The sequence below is a fragment of the Haemaphysalis longicornis genome, unplaced genomic scaffold (genome assembly GCF_048455015.1).
Source record: "Haemaphysalis longicornis isolate Haplotype H1 unplaced genomic scaffold, Haemaphysalis longicornis Haplotype H1 scaffold_5, whole genome shotgun sequence".
In the NCBI taxonomy this organism is placed as follows: Eukaryota; Metazoa; Arthropoda; class Arachnida; order Ixodida; family Ixodidae; genus Haemaphysalis; species Haemaphysalis longicornis.
This window is the reverse complement of record NW_027526385.1, coordinates 58240307-58249193: the sequence shown is the minus strand read 5'-3', so window position 1 is coordinate 58249193 and position 8887 is coordinate 58240307. Positions and strand designations below refer to the sequence as shown.

At 49.5% G+C, this 8887-nt stretch overlaps 1 pseudogene; it reads left to right on the top strand.

The window, feature by feature from the left end:
• Positions 1-1710: 1710 nt before the first annotated feature.
• LOC144139693 (uncharacterized) lies at positions 1711-5464 on the top strand (annotated as a pseudogene).
• The last annotated feature ends 3423 nt before the right edge of the window (positions 5465-8887 follow it).

The window sequence follows — 8887 nt, the reverse complement described above, 5'->3', positions numbered from 1 at the left end:
ATAACCTTGGCCGTGTGATAGCCCCATAAGGCATCAAAGATGAGATTTACGGTCCATTTAGTGACCGTGAGGACGAAATACAACTAAAGGCTATCAAACGTTTCGTAGCACTCTCACCTTTTGTTCGACGAGCAACGATGCTTTATTTCCTGAGAAATCCGTAAAGAAAGCTGGCATCTCTCTCTCCCGCTTCACCTTCATTTTTTTTTGTGACGTAGACATCGCGTCACAAAATAGGAGCGAGGCACCGGGGCTGTATAGAGCGTGAACGGTTTTCGCTAGCCAACGGTAGCTTTGACGTCACCAAGCCATGGCCGACCGGCGGGAACGTTTGCTGCCTTTCACTTTTATTATTTGTCACCGACGGAACGAGAAATGCTCTTCACCGCTCCAGCGGCCGGTGGGCCCGACCGGACACCGAGACCACATCACGCCGAACGCCGAAGCAGCGAAAAGCTCCGTTTCAAATATCGTGCAGCCGGCGCTGCCGGCTAGGCGTCGCTCAAGTGGGAGCCTTCATCTCGCGTCATCAGGCGATCACGTCCATCTCATATTCTCTTCTCTCACGCGACGTGCCTACACCTGAAGTGAAATACACACTCGCTTCCCGGACCCGTCTAGAGTGAGTGGGTGCATAACTTTATTGTACCCGGGGAGGGGGTAAGGGAATAAATGAGATAGGAGACCCCTTCATTCTCTCCCCCCCACCCCCTTGACGGCGGCCAGGAACCCTTGCGCCCTGGCGGCGTCTTCGGCCATGTGGACGGCCCGGAGTTGAACATCCGGGTCTGAACTGAGCAGCACAGTCTCCCACTGCTCTGAGGAAGTTATGTCTAGTGCTTAAAGGAGCCATGAAGAGAAAATACAAGTTCGTTTAATTTGAAAGCACTAGGACTCAGTATCTCACTCAGCTCCATTAGAGCCACAAAAGGTGTTTTTTTAACGAAAAAAAAGCAAGAAGTATTTAAAAACTTTCAAATTTTGCGCCACAGTGACGTGTTATGAGCAAGAATTACATCATACGGGCCAACAATAAAATATAATTTTTAGTGCGTTAACTGCACGTTAGCATTCAAGTGATGCGGTCAAATGGAACTAGAGGCCCCATTACGGACGTCCAGCCATGTGTCGTCGCGACAGGTCAGTTAGGCGGCCGCCAATCGCACAAACAAGGTTCCGTGACGTCATAGAAAAGTTGCGGGAAATTGCCTAGGGGGTCGCCACGGCTTCACACGTTTTCTTTAATATCTCCGTTATTTGTTCGAAGATTGCGATGATATTGGTATCACTGTTATCGGAACTAAGCAGTCTTTCTAATAAACCCAACTTGTATTTTGTCTTCATGGCTCCTTTAAGGTGTGGTGTTAACTTTAAGGGGGCAGGCCCATAAAATGTGTTGAAGGCCGGCCCTTGCTGAACACTTACACATAATCAGTTACACTTATTTTTATAAGTGTTTCAGGTGCAGGCTGCCTTTGCAATATATTTGTTAATGAAGATTTCGCTTGAGCAGGGAAGAGGTGGTACTCGGCTGGGGTAGCCAGCTGGAGTTTGCGCTTTCAGACGGGCGCGTCGATCCTTCTCGTACTGGTGGATGCGCATCGCTGGGGAGGGCGAAGGGGACGGTGACGGCCTTACCCCAGGCACCAGAGGGTGCGAGAGAGAATTCTCCTGGACGGCCTTGGGGAGCCGCCTGGTTGCCTGAAGAAAATGGTTTGTGGCCAGGTCGATGCGGGTGTTGGTATTGTTCCGGCGCAGGAGTTGAATCTGAAAGAAAATTTCATGGGCGTCAGGGTGGGTTGAACTATGCGATCTCAAAGCTGTGAGGGCCTCGTAAGAATCTGTGAGTATGCGTATGGAGGGCGTTAGAGGTAGGTCGCAATCAAAGGCGATAGCTGACATTGCGTAGGTAATAGCGTATAGCTCCGCATTGAGGACGGAAACTTCTCTGCCAAGTACGGTGGAGTACCCTGAAGGAACCGGGGCCTCGGGACATGTCCAAGCAAGACCAGCGCCGTAATGGTTTATGCTTGCGCCTGTGCAAATGTCAATTTCGTTCTGAAGGAGATCTCTTTGGAGGCGTCCGATTCGCCGCTATCGCAATGATCTATTACTACGCTCTACAGGTTTTCTCTGCGTATAAGTATCAAGTGCTGGTCGCCGCCATGCTGCTATGGAGGCTGGGTAGCCGGAAAGTGCTGGTAGTGCTCTGGCGTCCCACGCGGCTAAGGCGTGTCCCTCTTGTGTAAGGGGTCTTTTGAAGTCCCCCTGGACTTTGGCTTGCTGAATAATGGCTCCAATAGGAGGAAGACCTACAGCTTGCTCCAATTTACCAATGACTGTCGCTGACTGTCCGCCGACTGTCCGCTGACTGTCGCTGTCAGTCGCTGACTGTCGCTGACTGTCCGGAGGGTCGCCCGATGTAGCACCTGAATGGTTTTGGTGTGGGTCTTGTTGAGGTCGTAAGCCGTTGCACCGTACGGGAGGGTGCTCACAGTGACAGCCCTGACCTTGTTCAAGGTGGCTTTCTGTAAGCGAAAGGCTGTGGTTCGCTAGATGGATTACTGTTGTGTGCCTCTGCGCAAATCATACGAGAAGAAAACGACGCAAGGGCTATCGTTTCACGAAAGTCCATCCGAGATTGGCTTGAGGAGTAAATGGCTTGTCGCGATTCGTCGAGATCCATGGCTGGGCACCGAACGTTTCGTCTTGCTGCACTAAAGTGTGTAATCGGCACTTCAAGAACGAAGATTTCATCGAAGGCAAAAGGCGACGGCTGAAGAAAGGCACTGTAGTCTTAATTTTTCAAGAATACCCTGAGCGTTGGCAGCCGAATTTCCTGTACCGGACCGGAGCTCATCGGAAGATGAGCTCGCACAAAGTGGCTCGTTTTGGGGACGCAGGGCGCACAGACACTTCGTCAGCAGTTACATTTCGTTCGATCCCGCTTCCGTACACTGCGCCATAAACAAATCCCTGCTTGACGACGCCCCCGTGGACACGCTAGCATATGAATATTCGGGACAGCCTGGAGCGGTGAACCTTGAAGACAAGCATGATGGAGGCGTTCAGGTTGACGGCAGATCGGCGTGAAGCTTGTTGACTACAGAAAAAAGCAAAGTGGAAGAAGAAGGAGAGAGACCTCAGGAGTCAAATTGTGCAACTAAACCAGGCTGTTGACAGATAGAAACAAAAACTGAAACAGCTGAGAGAGGATTCTTTCACTGCGCACCTTTCTTGTATACGGCAAAAGGCCGCTGAAAACGACCCTTCCGCGTTATTCTTGCTTGAACAAGCAAAGAATTTTAAGAAGGTAAGGCCGACATGGTCCGAGGAAATAAAACGCTGCTGTGTTCTTCTCAGACGCCTATCTACCAAGGAATATGAACACGCACGAGGTGAAGCGCTTTTAAAGCTGCCCTGCAGAAATACCCTGTCCGGGTATATCGGCATCAAAAATGGTGATACGGGATTCACAAAACTGCTGGAAGCTCGCTTAAGACTGAGGCAGAAAACCTAAGCAAGCCACAATCAAGAGTGTGCTGTCATTGTTGATGTGATTGATGCTCTCTCATTGTCAAGTAGTGAGGTGTTCGCGAGTCGGGGTCCGAGGGTGGATCTCGAGAGAAGAGAGAGAAGCGAGAACATAAAGAGGGCAAAGACCCGAGCGTGCCAGCGGCGGGCTGTAACACGATACGTGGCGTTGGTGCGTGGAGTTCACGCAAACGGAGTGGCAGTATGCCGGTTCGGGGCTGAAGTCTGCGGGTACATAACAGTAGCGGGACTGCTTTGTTGGGCAAGCGGATGTTTCAATAGAAGGCGGTAGCAGCAGCGGTGTCGTTTTAGCCAACTCCGTTTTACGCTTTGTTGTAAGTGGATTGTCCTCGTCGTACAGGATCCCAGTATATAGTCTACTTCTTCCCGAAAGGTCTAGCGGGTAGTCAGCTTCATGAGCTGATGGTGTTTGTGATAAAAAAGTAGAAGTGGTTTCCATATTGTACAACTTGTCACCGACGGCCACCGAGTCAACCTAAATGCCATGAAGATGCTGGGCAAGGGCACCGTGACGTTCCAAGTAGAACTGATAGGACACCCGTGCGACATTAACAGACCTCTGTTCCTAAGTTGCGACCTCTGCCATGTGCTGAAGAATGTACGCTCTTAGTTCTTAGCTCCTGACGTAGGACCGAAGGGGGAAATTTCGTCATCTTAGCTGAAGGATACTTATGAGCTGCAGAATAACCTGACGGTGAAACCGGTCCGTTATCTCAGCCGAAAGCACGTTTATCCGAATAATATCGAAAAGATGAATGTGGAAAGGGCCATACAAGTTCTGTCTCCGGCGGTGACCGCTGCGTTGTATTAAGAGAACAAGCCGGACACACATGCAGCACGTCGTTTGCAACTGCAGGTCCCACCATCCCATTCATGAGGAACATTTATCGCTGGCTCATAGTTCTAGACACGAGCAATACAACCCAGCATCTACGCCAAAAGTTCCCCGATGTTAGGCATTACGACGATGCTGACGATGACAGGCTTGAGTGGCTCGAGGCTACCATGCCTAGAACTGGAAGATATCAAAAGAAGGTGTGGAGATCCAAGCGAGTTCCCCACGAAGGAGACTATTTTTTCCTGTATATAAGGTACCTCCTGAAAACCGAGAACTTCATGTTCTTGCTGACTCGCAACTTCAATATAGCGCTCTGATAGAGCCGCTTTTTAGAACTCTGCGCATGTCTGCTGGCTCCAACGATGTTTTGAATGTTCGGTCTGCACTCTCGGGACTTCAGAAAATGCTCAAAGCCGAAATCACAGCATCGAATGCCCTTTCGAATGTCGCACACGCCCAAGAAACAGCTGCAGTGATGTCTCCGTTTCCGCCTTCTGAGTCCCAACCCCCACCAACTTCTTATCAGCCAAACTCTTAACTTTCAAGATATGATCTGCACAAGCTTCAAAGGCTCAACGCTGATGTTTTGCCGTCTCAGCTGCCTTCACTGCAGCTATCAGCAACAGTGAATGTCGGTGGTTACGTTGCCAGAGTCATACACGAACAGATGATCGAATTGCGAGAGTAGTGACGCCTTTTCTACAAAGCCTGGAACGAACCAACCCCCGTTCACAATCACCCGCAACCAGGGCCGGGGTGGACTTCTTTACCCCTCAGACCAGTTGCTATTCGCGCTCGACACTTTGCGAGTATTTTCTGAGCAGACACTCCCAACACTGCCAAGACCCCTTAGCACGCTGGTGAACAACGCAGTTCCCATTCTTTGTGGCCCCAAGCTACTCAAGTGCACGCGCAGCCATGAGGTGCACCGACTCGAGTTAATTAAGCTGATCGCTGTGCGTTTTTTTGGGGCCCCTCATCTTGAACTATGCGTTCAGTGTCACAGACTGGCATCATGCTTCCCAGTTCATCAGCAAAAAACCAATGTCAAGAAAGTACCTCAAACTGTGAGGAATTACCGAAAGACAGTCTGCATGCACCTAGCAACGAATACCCGCAGCACCGAATATCCTCAGTAAAAAGGGAGCAGGAAAATGTTATTCTCTCTTGTTTTTCCGAAACCATATGTGCGTGTTTTACTGCGTGTGTTCCGGCTGATTTTCTATTGTTAACTTCAGTTAGCTGGGAAATAAACGTATTCGGTGGTTGGTTACGCCCAGTACACGCCCTTGGAGTGATCTTTACTTTGTTTTGCGGTGTCGCCAACGCGGCAAGCGTGGGGTCACTGCGGACAAGAGCGTTTGAACGACGCGCCAGACGCGTCACTAAGGAGGAAAGAAAAAAGAAAAAGAAACGCAGTGCCTATTCTGTGGACCAGTCCACAGGATAGTGTTCAGCTTTATACTGTGGACCAGTCCACAGGATAGTGTTCAGCTTTATTCTGTGGACCAGACCACAGAATAATGTTCACCGTTATCCTGTGGACCATTTTAGGCGGCGCTTGGCGGTGCTGTTCGGCGCGGTCGTGTCGTGCAACATTTTTTTTTTTTTTTAGATACATATTTCAGTTTCGTAACTGCGCCTTCCAGGGCGGGCGCTCCGGTCGCGTGTTGCGCGGTGTCGGCGGCTGCGTTGACGGTGTGCGCCGGTCCGCTGAGCTGTTGCGGTGTGTAGTGCATGCGTGTCTGCTCTACAAGTTTCTTCTTTTCGCGTGCGAGAACCTTGCTTCTTCAGCGCGCGGTTGTGCGGCCAACTTAGCGTTTTCTGCGTGGTTTGTCCACAGGTTTGTGATCTGGTTTACAAAAAACCTAGGCTATGAACCTAGTAACACATATTTTTGATGCCGATTTTGAACGTACTGCAACATTTTTTTTAGAAAGCCTGCCCCGAAGTCAACTGAAGCCACGCCAAGCTTGTTGTTCTATAATAAACATTGCGACTACATATTACAAAGTTCGCGTGAGACAAATACGGCACAAACTGAGCGTCCTGTAGCGTTAAAACGGTCGGCACGGGAATTGAAGACGTTTCTTTGCCCGCCTAATTTTTGTGAACGTGAACTCGGCCGCATTTCGCCGCATCGTGGTCGTCGTGGTGTGGAACGTAGGGCTCGCCGCTTCGGAAGTCTTTGTTGATTTCGTGTGTTCTGTTATGCTGTGTACTAAATGCCTGACGACGACATTACGCTACCTGCATCGCTTGCTGTGCGTAAAGGGGAATGCTGTTCTGATTAACGGAGTTGAAACCGTCGGGGAGGGGGCGGGGGGGGGGGGGATAGAGGTATACAGCTTTGCTATAAAAGTATCTTGTCTTCGAAGCACGAAGCGTTCTAGCTCGAGGCGTAAAGGAGAGTCTCTGTGTTTTTCTTTTTTTTACTATGCTTTTTTTTCTTTATTGCATATAGAACAAACAGGCACGTGAATGACTACGACGCTGGTTTAAAACACATCAGTGTCGGTTTAAAACCCGCTCACCGAACTTTGGTGGTCAAAAACTATCATACACATCGAAAGAAGACAATTCTTCTAAAATTGGTAACCACGTAAGCTCCGGGCACTGCATATTAATTACGCGTTACGAAGCGCTCTAGCGCGAGGCGTAAACGAGTGGCCGGGTGTTGTAGCACCGTGACATGAGAGGACGATTACGACGACGGGAGATGCCAGCCCCAGCCCTTATAAGCGGCTCGGCCCCTAAAAAGAAGTAGGTGCCAACAGAAGTAACTGGAGCATGGGAGCTGTGGCCGAACCGCATAGGAGCACCGTGTAGTTGCACCGGCGGTAAACGAAAGGGGCAGAACACGCATGCGCGCCTGCCGACGGTGATAGCATTAAGAATTTTTCGGTTTTTTCTTCATTAGGCTGCTTGGTTTTATTAAAAGCTTTTTAGCAAGAGATTTCCTCCTCGTTCATTTTGTAAAAGACATAAGCATGTGCCCCATGCACAATGCATGTGCTCAGCCATCTCACAAGCGTCAGCTGCTTAAGTGGGCTGGGAAATTATATGTACTGTTCCTGTAAATAAAGATTCCTATTATTATTATCCGCTCGTACAGCCGGCTGTGAGGTAGGTCGGGGCGCCAAGACAGCACACGAAAGAAAACAGCGTGTTTACGGAGTCACGAAACGTTTTCGTCCGCGGTCGTACAACTGAATGCACTGAAGAGGCAAAGTTCTCGCACAAGGGTAAAGACAAACGCAAGCGAAAAGAAGAAACTTGTAGAGCAGACACGCAACTACACACCGCAACCAGAGTCCTTCAATGCTTTACTGGTCACGAAACTGCTCCGTAACTGAATGGGAGAGCTTCATATGCTGCATTTGGCCGCCGCGCGGTGGCGCCACCCTCTCACTGAGGTCACTCCTCGGGCGGCGTTGCGCTGGCTCGAACGGCGGAGCCGCGGCGAGTTGTGTTTGTTTTGTGCGGGAAAAAAATGTAACGTGCATATCGCGCTCTTGTGATGCAACTTAAGTAGTGCAACGACGATGCCGAACATGTGTTGCGTCCCGGGATGTCGTTCCTTGTACAACGATACCACAGAAAATGTTTCCTTCTTCTGTTGACCGAGCGACGGGCAGCTGTGTGAGAAATGGAGGGGTGCCATTCCAAGGCAAGCAACGGGAGATTTCAGCTTCGATTATAAGTGTGCCACAGTGTGTGGAAATGCACTGTGTGTGAGAATGGAAAAAGCAATGTACCCTTTTGAGAGCATCGTGGGCCTAGAATTGTACAAGTCTAACTTAAAGCCGGATTTTTGTCATATCAGTCAGGTTGTAGCGGTGCTTCATACCTGTTTGCAAACTTGTATTACCTTGCGCCCAGGATCGCGTGGAAAAAAGCTTTGGGACATCCTTGTGCTTTTACTTTTCATATTTCCGCGAATTATCCCTTAGGGTTCGTTTTGTTTGTTTTGTAACCGCGCGTGGCCGATTCCGGTTTCTTATCTGGCGTTTCAACCGGAGCGCCCGTTTGCTCTTTTCGTCATACGTCCCATCGGGCAATATTGTTTGATATGGAAAGGGTGTCACCTTGTCGCTAACTTGATTTTTTGTTTCTTCAACAATGTTCTCGATCCTATTTCCATGGATCTGAAATTAATTACGTTCCAAGAGTTCCAATGCATGCATAACGTTCCAATGCATGCAATAACATTCCAATGCATGCATAGGAAACGCCGCGCAACTCACTTTATCGACGTTCATCTGTTCACGTCACACTGCGGACTGCTTCTTAGACGTTTGTGTTTCATTCTAGTCTTTTGTAGTGCAGGAGATCGCTAGCTCGCTGCGTTCAGAAAAGCTTTGCGTCGTTCTTGGCTACGTGGGAATATTCTGTTTCCTCCGTGTGCTGCACATCGCAGCGCGAAAAAATAAATTTTTGTACGCTGGACCACGCCATATCCACGGAATGAATGATGATAAGTGGGGCGAAGCT